At 39.3% G+C, this 14,873-nt stretch overlaps 1 protein-coding gene across 1 annotated transcript in view; it reads left to right on the top strand.

Annotated features, from left to right (window-relative positions):
- Window positions 1–14,873, top strand: part of TMEM225B (transmembrane protein 225B) — a 37,476-nt gene continuing 22,603 nt past the window's right edge. Inside the window, exon 1 of the mRNA XM_054560216.1 lies at window positions 1–88. The gene's annotated coding sequence lies outside the window, so the exon portion shown is untranslated. The remainder of the gene's footprint in view (window positions 89–14,873) is intronic.

The following is a 14,873-nucleotide window of genomic DNA, read 5'->3' on the forward strand; positions in this document are numbered from 1 at the left end:
GGGTCTCACTCTGTTGCCCAGGCTGGTCTCGAACTCCTGATATGAAGCTATCCTCTCTCCTTGGCCTACCAAGATGCTAGGATTACAGGTGTGAGCCACTGTGCCCTGCCATGACTTTTTTGTTTTTTTCTTCTTTGTAACCTGAAGCTGTAGCCCATGTCAGTAAAGCCTGCAGCTAATGTTTACTCTCTCACTGTGTGGAGCAAATCTGCAGCAGTGCTGTCTAGCTCTATTGTGAGGATCTGTTATACCAGCACCTGTTAACTTGCTTGGCATTTGGAGAAGCTAGGTAAATGTGTGAATGAATAAATGCATGAACCCAGCCAAGTATGTTCCATGAGCCAAGTACAAGAAGAGTGGACTCTTGTCCTACTCACACTCTCCTTCATGGTTAGGAAAGGCACATTTTTCTACCCAAGGCATAAACTCCGAGAGTGGATACAATGGACAGGTCAGCCACCTGTTAAGAGAAACGGAAGTTAAATGATTCATGACATTTTGATTTCAATCTGCTGTCCCACTATTATCAGGTGTATGGCCATTTAAAGAAAATGAAGTTGGGGCCAGTCACGGTGGCTCACGGCTGTGATCCCAGCACTTTGGGAGGGTGAGGCGTGCAGATCACTTGAGGTCAGGAGTTTGAGACCAGCCTGGCCAATATGGTGAAACCCTGTCTCTACTAAAAATGAAAAAAAATTAGCCAGGTCTGGTGGTGTGTGCCTGTGGTCCCAGGTACTCGGAGAGGCTGAGGTAGGACAGTTGCTTGAAACTGGGAGGTGGAGGTTGCAGTGAGCTGAAATTGTGCCACAGCATTCCAGCCTGGGCGACACAGTTAGACTCCATCTCCCGCCTCCCTGCCCCACAAAAAAAAAGTACACCGATATGATAGGGGAGTGTACTCCCTCTGCGATATTTTGAATAATATTGTCGTCTCCCTTTCTGGATATTAGGAACAATATCAGAAGGAGGGTATACACACCCTGCAATATTGGAAGTAATATCATCCTCTACCGCCCTGGATGTGTGTACACCTTTTGCAATATTGGGAGTAATATTGTCTCCCCCTCTCAATATTAAAAACTATCACAGGGTGGGTGTACACTCCCTGCGATATTGGGGTTAATATCATCCTCTCTTTCCCTGATATTAACCACAATGTCAAAGTAGGGGTGTACACCCCCTGCGCTATTGGGAGTAATATCATCCTTTCTCCTCCTGGATATTAGGAAATGTCTCAAGGGGGGTTTACACCCCCTGCAATATTGGGAATAATATCATCCTCTTCCCCCTGGATATTAGAAACAATATCACGGGGGACGAGGTGTACATTCTCTGCGATATTGGGCGTAATATCATCTTCTCCCATCCTTAATATAAGGAACAGTATCACAGGGGGGTGTATACCCCCTGCGATATTGGAAGTAATATCATCCTCTCCTACCCTGGACATTAGTTATAATATCACAGTGCGGGTGTACACCCCCTGCGATATTGGGAGTAATATCATCCTCTTTTTTCCTGGATATTAAGAGCAATATCATAGTGGGGGCGTACAACCCCTGCGATAATGGAAGTAATATTGTCCTCTCTTCTCCTGGATATTAGGAACAAAATCACATGGGGGTTGTACACCCTCTCCGATATTGGGGGTAACATCATCCTCTCCCACCATAATTATTAGGGGCAATATCACAGGGGTGGTGTACACCTTCTGCGATATTGGGAGTAATATCCTCCTCTCCCCACCTGGGTATTTGGAACAATATCACAGGGGAGGGTGTATACCCCTTGCGATATTGAGAGTAATATAATCCTCTCCCCACCTACATATTAGAAACAATATCACGGGGGGGGTGTACATCTCCTGCAATGTTGCGAGTAATATAATCCTCTTTCCCCCTGCATATTGAACAATATCACGGGGTGGGGGGTACACCCCCTGCGATTTTGACAGTAATATCATCACCTCCCCGCTTGGATATTAAAAACAATATCACAAGGGAAATATAACCTCCTTGGGATATTGGGAGTAATATCATCCTCTCCCTCCTAGATATTAGTAACAATGTCACAGGGGGCTATACGCCCCCTGCTATATTGACAGTAGCATCATCGTCTCCCCTCTTAAATATTGGGAACAATATCACAGGGGAAGTGTACACCCCTTGCGATATTGAGAGTAATATCATCCTCTCCTCCCTAAATATTAGGAACAATATCTCGAAGTGTACACCTCATGCGAAATTCTGAATAATATCAACCTCTCCGCCTCTTATTATTAGTAACAATATAACAGGGGGTGAACACCTTCTGCCATATTTGGAATAATATCATCCTTTTCCCCCCCTGGATATTAGGAACAATATCACAGGGTGTGATACGCCCCCTGCGATATTGGGAGTAATATCATCCTCTCCCTTTCTGGGTATTAGAAATAATATCAGAGAGTGGGTGGTCACCCCCTCCGATATTGGGAGTAATATCCTCTCCCCTTCTGGATATTAAAAGCAATATAATAGTGAGGGTGTACACCCTCTGCGATATTGGGAATAATGTCATTCTCTCCGCCTGTGGATATTACAAACAATATCACAGTGGGAGTGTACACCCTCTGGGATATTGGGAATAACAACATCCTCTCCTACCCAGGATATTAGGAATAACATCAAAGGGGGGTGTACACGCCCTGCGATATTGGGAGTAATATCATCTTTTCCCTCCCTGGATATTAGAAAAAATATCACAAGGGAGGTGTACACCTTCTGCGATATCGGAAGAAATATCATCCTCTCCCAACCTGGATATTAGGAACCGTATCACAGGGGAGGTATACACCCCCTGCGATATTGGGAGTAATATTTTCCTCTCCTCCCTGGATATTAGGAACAATATCACGGGGGTGTACACCCCCTTCAATATTGGGAGTAATATCCTCTTTTCCCCTGGAGATTAGGAACAATATCAATGGAGGGCGTAAACCCCCTTCAATATTGGGGTAATATCATTCTCTCCTTCCCTTGATATTAAAAACAATATCACAGGGATGTGTACAACCCCTGCGATTTTGAAAGTAATATCATCCTGTCCTCTTCTGGATATTAGGAAGACTATCACAGGGGTGTGTGTACACCCTCTGCAATATTGGGAGCAATATCATCCTCTCCCCCCTGGATATTATAAACAATATCACAGGGGTGGTGTACACCCCTGCAATATTGGGAGTATATCATCATTTCCCCCCCTCCCGGATATTAGGAACAATATCACGGTGGGGGGTTGTACACGCTCTGCGATATTGGGAGTAATATCATCCTCTCCCTCTCTGGATATTAGGAACAATATCACAGGGAGGGTGTACACCGCCTCGATATTAAGAGTAATATTTTCTCCCTCACTGGAAATTAGAAACAATATTACAGAGGGGGTGTACACCAACTGCGATATTGGTAGTAATATCCTTTACTTCCTGGATATTAGGAACAATCTCACTGGGGGTTGTACACCCCCTGCAATATTGGGAGTAATATCATCCTCTCCCCCTCTGGATATTAGGAACAATATCACATGGGGGGTGTACACTCCTTGCGCTATTGGGAGTAATATCATTTCCTCCCCCCCCTACATATTAGAAACAATATCACAGGGGTGTTGTACACCTTCTGCGACATTGGGAGTAATAGCATCATCTTTCCCAGTGGATATTAAGAACAATATCACAGGCAAGGTGTACATTCCTTGAGATATTGGGGGTAATATCATCCTTTCCTAACCTGAGTATTAGGAACAATATCACAGTGGGGGTGTACAACTTCTACGATATTGGGAGTAGTGTCATCCTCTCCACCCCTGTATATTAGGAAGAATATCACACTGGGGGTGTACACCCCCTGCGATATTGAGAATAATGTTATACTCTTCACACCTGGGTATTAGGAAGGAAGAACACCTACAAAGGGGGTGGACACTCCCTGTGATATTGGGAGTAATGTCATCCTCTCCTTCTCTGGATATTATGAACAAAATCACAGGGTGTGTGTACACTTTCTTTGATATTGAGATTAATATCATTCTCTCTTCCACTGGATATTAGAAGCAATATCACATGGGGAATGTACACTCCTGTGATATTGACAGTAATATAATTGTCTCCCCACCTGGAAATTATTAACAATATCACAAGTGGGGTGTACACCTTCTGTGATATGGGGAGTAATATCATCCTCTCTTTCCTAGATATTACGAACAATATCACAGAGGGGTGAACACTCCCTGCGGTATTGGGAATAATATCATCTTATTTCCCACTGGATGCTAAGAACAGTATCACAGGGAGGTGTACAACCCCTGAGATATTAAGAGTAATATCATCCTATTTTCTCCTGGATATTAAAAAAAAATCACACTGGGGTGTATACCCTTGCTATATTGAGATTAATATTGTCATCTCCCGCCCTGGATATTAGGAACAATATCACAAGGAGGGTTCACACCCCCTGCGATATTGGGAGTGATATCATCCTCTTCCCTACTGGATATTAGGAACAATATCATGGAGGAGTGTACCGTCTTTGCAATATTGGAAGTAATATCATTCTCTTTCCCTCTGGACATTAGGAACAATATCACAGGGAAGGTGTACACCACCTGCACTATTGACAGTAATATTATTGTCTTCCCCACTGGATATTAGGAACAGCATCACAAGGGGTGTGTACACCTCCTGCGATATTGGGAATAATACCATTCTCTTCTCCTTTGATATTAGAAGCAATATCACAAAGGGGTGTGTACACGCTTTGCCATATTGGGAGTAATATCATCCTATCCCCACCAAATATTAGGAACAATATCACAAAGGGGGTATACACCCCCTGTGATATTGGGAGTAATATAATCCTCCTCCCCCTGGATATTAGGAAAAATACCACAGGGTGTGTGTGTACTCTCCCAGTAATGTCAACCTCTCCCAAACTGGATGTTAGGAACAATATCACAGAGGGGGGGTACACCCCCTGAGATATTGAAAGTAATATTATCCTCTCTTCCTTTGAATATTAGGAACAATATCACAGAAGGGGTTTACACCTCCTTCGATATTGGTATTAATGTTCTCTCTTCCACTGGATATTAGGAAAAATATCACGCAAGTGGTGTACAATTACTACGATATTGACAGTAATATAATCGTCTCCCTTTTGGATATACTAATATAAAAAGGGGAATGTACACCCCCGCGGTATAGTGATATCATCCTCTCCACTGTGGATATTAGAAACAATATCACAGGGGGATGTACACACCCTGCGATATTGGAAATAATATCTTCCTCTTCTTTTCTGGATATTAGGAAAAATATCACAGGGGGGTGTACACTCCCTGCCCTATTTGGAGTAATATTGTCATCACCCACTTTGGATATTAGGAAGAGTATTACAAGGAGGGTATACATCCCCTGCGATATTGAAAATAATATCATCCTCTCTCCCTCTGGATATTAGAAACAATATCACAGGGGTGGTGTACAACCCCTGCAACATTGGAAGTAACACCATCCACTTTCCCCATGGATATTAGGAACTATATTACAGGGTGGGTGTACACCTTCTCTGATATTGGGAGTAATATCATCCTCTCCCTCCCTTGATATTAGGAACAATATCTCATGGGGGTGTACACCCCCTATGCTATTGGTGTAATATTCTCTCCCCTTCTGGATATTAAGAACAATGTCACAGCGGGGTGTACACCCCCTGCGATATTGACAGTAATATCATCTTCTACCCCCTTGGATATTAGGAACAATATCAAACAGGGGGTGTACACCCCCTGCGATATTGGGGGGACTATCATCCTCTTCCCACCTGGATATTATGATCAATATCACTGGGAGGACCTACACCCCCTGTGATATTTTGAGTAATATTATTTTCTCTCCACCTGTATGTTAGAAACAATATCACAGAGGAGGTTTACACCCCCTTCGATATTGGGTGTAATATCATCCTCTCCCCACCCTGGATATTAGAAACAACATCACAGGGGGTTGTACACCGACTGTGATATTGGGAGTAATATCATCCTCTCCCCTCCCGGATATTAGGAACTATATTACAGGGTTGTGTACACCCCTTGCGACATTGAAAGTAATATCATCCTCTCCACTTCTGGATATTAAGAACAACATCACAGGGGGGTGTACACTCCCTGTGGTATTGGGATTAATATCATCCTCTTCCTCCGTGGATATTAGAAACAATATCACAAAGGGTTATTCCCCCCACCTGCGATATTGGTAGTAATATCCTCCCCTCATGAATATTAGGAATAATATCACAGGGGGTGTGTACATCCCTTACGATATTCGGAGTAATATTATTATCTCCCCCTGCATATATTAGGAACAATATCACAAAGGGGGTGTACACCCCTTGCAATATTGAGGATCATGTCATACTCCTTCTCTTGGATATTAGGAGCAATATCACACGGGGGGTGTACACCCCCTGCGATATTGGGAGTAGTATCATCCTCTCCCCCGCTACATATAAGGAACAATATCACAGGGGGGATGTACACCCCCTTCGATATTGGGATTCATATCATCCTCTGTTCCACTGGATATTAGGAACAGTATCACACGAGGGGTATACACCCCCCGAGATATTGACATTATATCGTCTCCCCCTGAATATTGTTAACAATATCACAAGGGGGATGTACACCCCTTGCTTTGTAGGGAGTAATATCCTCCTCTCCACCTTCGATATTAGGAGCAACATCATGGGGGGGTGTTGTACATTTCCTGCGGTATTAGGAGTAATATTATTCTCTCCTCCCCGGATATGAAGAACAATATCACAGGGGGGTGTACACCCCCTGCCATATTTGGAGTAATATCATCTTCTCCTTTCCTGGATATTAGGAACAATATCACAGCGAGGGGTGTATACCCCATGCGATATTGGGAGTAATATTGTCGTCTCCCCTCCATTATATTAGGAGCAATATCACAAGGAGGGAATACACCCCCTGCAATAATGGGAGTAGTAATATCCTCCACCCCCCTGGATATTAAGAACAATATCACAGGGGAGATGTACATCCCCTACGATATTGGGAGTAATATCATCTTCTGCCCCTCTCGATGTTAGAAACAAAATCATGGGGAGGGGGTGTACACCACCTACGATATTGGGAATAATATTATCCTCTCCCCCCTGGATATTAGGAACAATATCACAGAGGGGTGTACATCCCCTGCAATATTAAGAGTAACATCATCCTCTCTTCCGCTGGGTATTAGTGACAATATGACAGTGGGGTGCGATATTGAGAGTAATATCATCCTCTCTCCCACTGGCTATTAGGAACAATATCGCAGGCGGGGTGTACATTCCCTGCAATATTGGCAGTAATATCATACTCTTCCCCCCTAATATCAGCCTCTATTTCACTGGATATTAGGAACAATATCACAGGGCGGTGTACAACCCCTGTGATATTGGAAGCAATATCATCCTCTCCCCCTATGGATATTAGGAAGAATATCACAGTGGGGGTGTACACCTCCTGCAATATTGGGAGTAATATCATCCTCTGCCCCCCTAGATACTAGGAAAAATATCATCCTCTCCGAATTTGAATATAAGGAACAATATCACAGTGGGGTGTACACACTGTGAGTTGTTGGAAGTAATGTCATTCTCTCCTCCTGTGGATATTAGGAACAATATCACATGGGGGTTGTATACTCCCTGCGATATTGTGAGTAATATCATGCCGTCCCCTCTTGATATTAAAAACAATATCACAGGGGGGTTGTACACACCCTGCGATATTGGGAGTAATATCATCTTCTCCCTCCCTGGATATTAGGAAGAATATTACCTCCCCTTTTTGATATTATGAATACTATCAGAGAGGGCCCTGCGATGTGAGGAGTAATATCACATCCTTCCTTGGATTTTATGAATAATATAGCAGGGGTGTACACCCCCTGCAATGTGAAAAGTAATATCACCTCCCCCCTTGGATATTATGAATATCACAGAGGGTGAACAGCTTCTGCTATGTGAGGAGTAATATCACCTCCTTCTTTGGATATTACGAATAATATCACATAGGTTGTACACCCCCTGCGATGTAAGGAGTAATGTCACCTCCCCTTTTTGATATTATAAATACTATCACAGAGGGTGTACACCCCCTGTGATGTAAGGAGTAATATCACCTCTCCCTTGGATATTACTGCTAATATCACAGAAGGTGTACAGAGCCTGCATTGTGAGCAGTAATATGACCTCTGCCCTTTGATATTACAAATATTATTACAGATGGTGTACAGTCCCTGTGTAGTGAGGAGTAATATCACCTCCCCTTTTGGATATTACTAATATTATAACAGAGTGTGTACAGCCCCTGCGATGTGAGCAGTTATATCACCTTCCCCCTTGTATATTATGAATATTATCACAGAGGGTGTATAGCCTCTTTGATGTGGGGAGTAATCCCCGGTCGGATATTACGTATATGATCACAGAAGCTGTACAGCCCCTGTGATGTGAGGAGTAATATTACCTTTCCCCTTGGATATTACGAATATAATCACAGAGGGTGTACACACAGGCGGTTTACAATATTACAAGTAATGTCATCTCTCCCCTTGGATATTACAAATATAATCACAGAGGGTGTACAGCCCCTGTGATATGAGGAGTAATATCACCTCCTCCCTTGGATATTACAAATATTATCACAGAGGATGTATACACAGGGTGTTTACAATATTACAAGTAATGTCATCTCTCCCCTTGGGTATTACGAATAATATCACAGAGGGTGTACACACAGGATGTTTATGATATTAGGAGTAATATCTCTCCCCTTAAATATTACTAATAATATCACAGAGGGTTTACACTTCCAGTGATATTAGGAGTAATATCATCTTCTCCCTGGGAGATTATGAATAATATTATACAGAGTGTACACCCACTGTGATATTACAGGTAATATCATCTCCTCTTTTGGATATTATGAATAATATCACAGAAGGTGTACACCAACTGCTATATTACAGGCAATATCTCCTCCCTTTAATACTATGAATAATATCACAAAGTGTGTACACCCACTGTTACATTAGGAGTAATATCTCATCCCTTGGATATTACAAATAATATCAGAGAGATGTACATCCACTGCGATTTTAGAAGTAATATCATCTCCTCCCTCTGATATTACAAATAATATCACAGGGGATGTTCACCCACTGTGATATTAGTAGTAATATCATCTTTTTTCTTTTATATTATGAATAATATCACAGAGGGTGTACACCCACTGCATTATTAAAAGTAATATTATCTCCTCCCTTGGATATTATGAATAATATCACAGAGGGTGTACCCCCACTGCGATATTAAGAGTAATATCTCCCTTAGATATTACAAATAATTGAATAATATCACAGAGTGTACACCCACTGTGATATTAATAGAACTAGTTACCTAGGATATTACCAATAATATCACAAGGTGTACACCCACCGTGATATTAGAAGTAATATCTCTTTTAGATATTATGAATAATATCACAAGGTGTACAACCACTGTGATACTACGAGTAACATCTCCTTTAGATTTTATGAATAATATCACAGGGTGTACACCCACTGTGATATGAGGTTTAATATCTCCCTTACATATTACGAATAATATCACAGGGTGTACATCCACTGTGATATTAGGAGAAATATCTCCCTTAGGTATTATGAGTAATATCACAGCCTGTACACCCACTGTGATATTAAAGGTAATGTCTCTCTTAGATATTATGAATAATATAACAGGATGTACACCCACTGTGATATTAGGAGTAATATCTTCCTTAGATTTTACGAATAATATTACAGGGTTTACACACAGGGTGTACACCCGCTGTGATATTACGAGTAAGGTCTCCCTTAGATATTACGAATAATATCACTGGGTTTACACACAGGATGTACAGCCACTGTGATATTAAAGGTAATAGATTCCTTAGATATTACAAATAATAACTGTGATATTATGAGTAATATCTCTGTTAGATATTACAAATAATATCACAGGTTGTACACAAAGGGTGTACATCCACTGTGATATTAGGAGTAATAGCTCTCTTAGATATTACGAGTAATATCACTGGGTTTACACACAGGGTATATACCCACTGAGATATTAGGTGTACTATCTTCTTTAGATATTATAAATAATATCACAGGATGTACACTCACTTTGATATATGGAGTAATATCTTTTTTAGATACTACGAGTAATATCTTTCTTAGGTATTATGAATAATATCACCATCTTTTATATATTATGAATAACATCACAGGGTGTATGCCCACGGTGATATTAGGAGTAATATCTTTTAGGTCTTATGAATAATATCACAGGGTGTATACATAGCATCTTCACCCACTGTGATATTATGAGTAATATCTTTTACGTATTAAAAATAATATCACAGGGTGGACACCCATGGTGATATTAGTAGTAATTTCTTTTAGATATTATGAATAATATCGCAGGGTGTACACACAGTGCCTACACCTACGGTGATATTATGAGTAATATCTTTTACGTATTGTGAATAACATCACAGGGTAGACACCCACGATGATTTTAGGAGTAATATCTTTTAGATATTATAAACAACACCACTGAGTGAACACCCATAGTCATATTAGTAATAATATCTGTCAGATAGTATGAATAATATCACAGGGTGTACACCAGCGCTTATATTAGGAGTAATATCTTTTAGGTATTATGAATAATATCACAGGTTGTACACCAAGGGTAATATTAGCAGGAATATCTTTTAGATATAATGAATAATATCACAGGGTGTACCCACATGGTGCACATCCATGGTGATATTATGAGTAATATCTCTTAGATATTGTGAATTAGATTACAGGGTGTACACCCTCGGTGATATTAAGAGTAATATATTTTAGATATTATGAATAATATCACAGGGTGTACCCACATGGTGCACATCCATGGTGATATTATGAGTAATATCTCTTAGATATTGTGAATTAGATTACAGGGTGTACACCCTCGGTGATATTAAGAGTAATGTATTTTAGATATTATGAATAATATCACAGGGTGTACCCACAGGGTGCACATCCATGGTGATATTATGAGTAATATCTCTTAGATATTGTGAATTAGATTACAGGGTGTACACCCTCGGTGATATTAAGAGTAATATATTTTAGATATTATGAATAATATCACAGGGTGTACCCACATGGTGCACATCCATGGTGATATTATGAGTAATATCTCTTAGATATTGTGAATTAGATTACAGGGTGTACACCCTCGGTGATATTAAGAGTAATGTATTTTAGATATTATGAATAATATCACAGGGTGTACACACAGGGTGCACATCCATGGTGATATTATGAGTAATATCTCTTAGATATTGTGAATTAGATTACAGGGTGTACACCCTCGGTGATATTAAGAGTAATATATTTTAGATATAATGAATAATATCACAGGGTGTACACACAGGGTGCACATCCATGGTGATATTATGAGTAATATCTCTTAGATATTGTGAATTAGATTACAGGGTGTACACCCTCGGTGATATTAAGAGTAATGTATTTTAGATATTATGAATAATATCACAGGGTGTACCCACATGGTGCACATCCATGGTGATATTATGAGTAATATCTCTTAGATATTGTGAATTAGATTACAGGGTGTACACCCTCGGTGATATTAAGAGTAATATATTTTAGATATTATGAATAATATCACAGGGTGTACCCACATGGTGCACATCCATGGTGATATTATGAGTAATATCTCTTAGATATTGTGAATTAGATTACAGGGTGTACACCCTCGGTGATATTAAGAGTAATGTATTTTAGATATTATGAATAATATCACAGGGTGTACACACAGGGTGCACATCCATGGGGATATTATGAGTAATATCTCTTAGATATTGTGAATTAGATTACAGGGTGTACACCCTCGGTGATATTAAGAGTAATGTATTTTAGATATTATGAATAATATCACAGGGTGTACACACAGGGTGCACATCCATGGGGATATTATGAGTAATATCTCTTAGATATTGTGAATTAGATTACAGGGTGTACACCCTCGGTGATATTAAGAGTAATGTATTTTAGATATTATGAATAATATCACAGGGTGTACCCACATGGTGCACATCCATGGTGATATTATGAGTAATATCTCTTAGATATTGTGAATTAGATTACAGGGTGTACACCCTCGGTGATATTAAGAGTAATATATTTTAGATATTATGAATAATATCACAGGGTGTACACACAGGGTGCACATCCATGGTGATATTATGAGTAATATCTCTTAGATATTGTGAATTAGATTACAGGGTGTACACCCTCGGTGATATTAAGAGTAATATATTTTAGATATTATGAATAATATCACAGGGTGTACACACAGGGTGCACATCCATGGGGATATTATGAGTAATATCTCTTAGATATTGTGAATTAGATTACAGGGTGTACACCCTCGGTGATATTAAGAGTAATATATTTTAGATATTATGAATAATATCACAGGGTGTACACACAGGGTGCACATCCATGGTGGTATTATGAGTAATATCTCTTAGATATTGTGAATTAGATTACAGGGTGTACACCCTCGGTGATATTAAGAGTAATGTATTTTAGATATTATGAATAATATCACAGGGTGTACCCACAGGGTGCACATCCATGGTGATATTATGAGTAATATCTCTTAGATATTGTGAATTAGATTACAGGGTGTACACCCTCGGTGATATTAAGAGTAATATATTTTAGATATTATGAATAATATCACAGGGTGTACCCACATGGTGCACATCCATGGTGATATTATGAGTAATATCTCTTAGATATTGTGAATTAGATTACAGGGTGTACACCCTCGGTGATATTAAGAGTAATGTATTTTAGATATTATGAATAATATCACAGGGTGTACACACAGGGTGCACATCCATGGTGATATTATGAGTAATATCTCTTAGATATTGTGAATTAGATTACAGGGTGTACACCCTCGGTGATATTAAGAGTAATATATTTTAGATATAATGAATAATATCACAGGGTGTACACACAGGGTGCACATCCATGGTGATATTATGAGTAATATCTCTTAGATATTGTGAATTAGATTACAGGGTGTACACCCTCGGTGATATTAAGAGTAATGTATTTTAGATATTATGAATAATATCACAGGGTGTACCCACATGGTGCACATCCATGGTGATATTATGAGTAATATCTCTTAGATATTGTGAATTAGATTACAGGGTGTACACCCTCGGTGATATTAAGAGTAATGTATTTTAGATATTATGAATAATATCACAGGGTGTACCCACATGGTGCACATCCATGGTGATATTATGAGTAATATCTCTTAGATATTGTGAATTAGATTACAGGGTGTACACCCTCGGTGATATTAAGAGTAATGTATTTTAGATATTATGAATAATATCACAGGGTGTACCCACATGGTGCACATCCATGGTGATATTATGAGTAATATCTCTTAGATATTGTGAATTAGATTACAGGGTGTACACCCTCGGTGATATTAAGAGTAATATATTTTAGATATTATGAATAATATCACAGGGTGTACCCACATGGTGCACATCCATGGTGATATTATGAGTAATATCTCTTAGATATTGTGAATTAGATTACAGGGTGTACACCCTCGGTGATATTAAGAGTAATATATTTTAGATATTATGAATAATATCACAGGGTGTACACACAGGGTGCACATCCATGGTGATATTATGAGTAATATCTCTTAGATATTGTGAATTAGATTACAGGGTGTACACCCTCGGTGATATTAAGAGTAATATATTTTAGATATTATGAATAATATCACAGGGTGTACCCACATGGTGCACATCCATGGTGATATTATGAGTAATATCTCTTAGATATTGTGAATTAGATTACAGGGTGTACACCCTCGGTGATATTAAGAGTAATATATTTTAGATATTATGAATAATATCACAGGGTGTACACACAGGGTGCACATCCATGGTGATATTATGAGTAATATCTCTTAGATATTGTGAATTAGATTACAGGGTGTACACCCTCGGTGATATTAAGAGTAATGTATTTTAGATATTATGAATAATATCACAGGGTGTACACACAGGGTGCACATCCATGGTGATATTATGAGTAATATCTCTTAGATATTGTGAATTAGATTACAGGGTGTACACCCTCGGTGATATTAAGAGTAATGTATTTTAGATATTATGAATAATATCACAGGGTGTACCCACAGGGTGCACATCCATGGTGATATTATGAGTAATATCTCTTAGATATTGTGAATTAGATTACAGGGTGTACACCCTCGGTGATATTAAGAGTAATATATTTTAGATATTATGAATAATATCACAGGGTGTACACACAGGGTGCACATCCATGGTGATATTATGAGTAATATCTCTTAGATATTGTGAATTAGATTACAGGGTGTACACCCTCGGTGATATTAAGAGTAATATATTTTAGATATTATGAATAATATCACAGGGTGTACACACAGGGTGCACATCCATGGTGATATTATGAGTAATATCTCTTAGATATTGTGAATTAGATTACAGGGTGTACACCCTCGGTGATATTAAGAGTAATGTATTTTAGATATTATGAATAATATCACAGGGTGTACCCACAGGGTGCACATCCATGGTGATATTATGAGTAATATCTCTTAGATATTGTGAAT

Source organism: Pongo abelii, chromosome 6, assembly GCF_028885655.2.
Source record: "Pongo abelii isolate AG06213 chromosome 6, NHGRI_mPonAbe1-v2.0_pri, whole genome shotgun sequence".
Lineage (NCBI taxonomy): Eukaryota > Metazoa > Chordata > Mammalia > Primates > Hominidae > Pongo > Pongo abelii.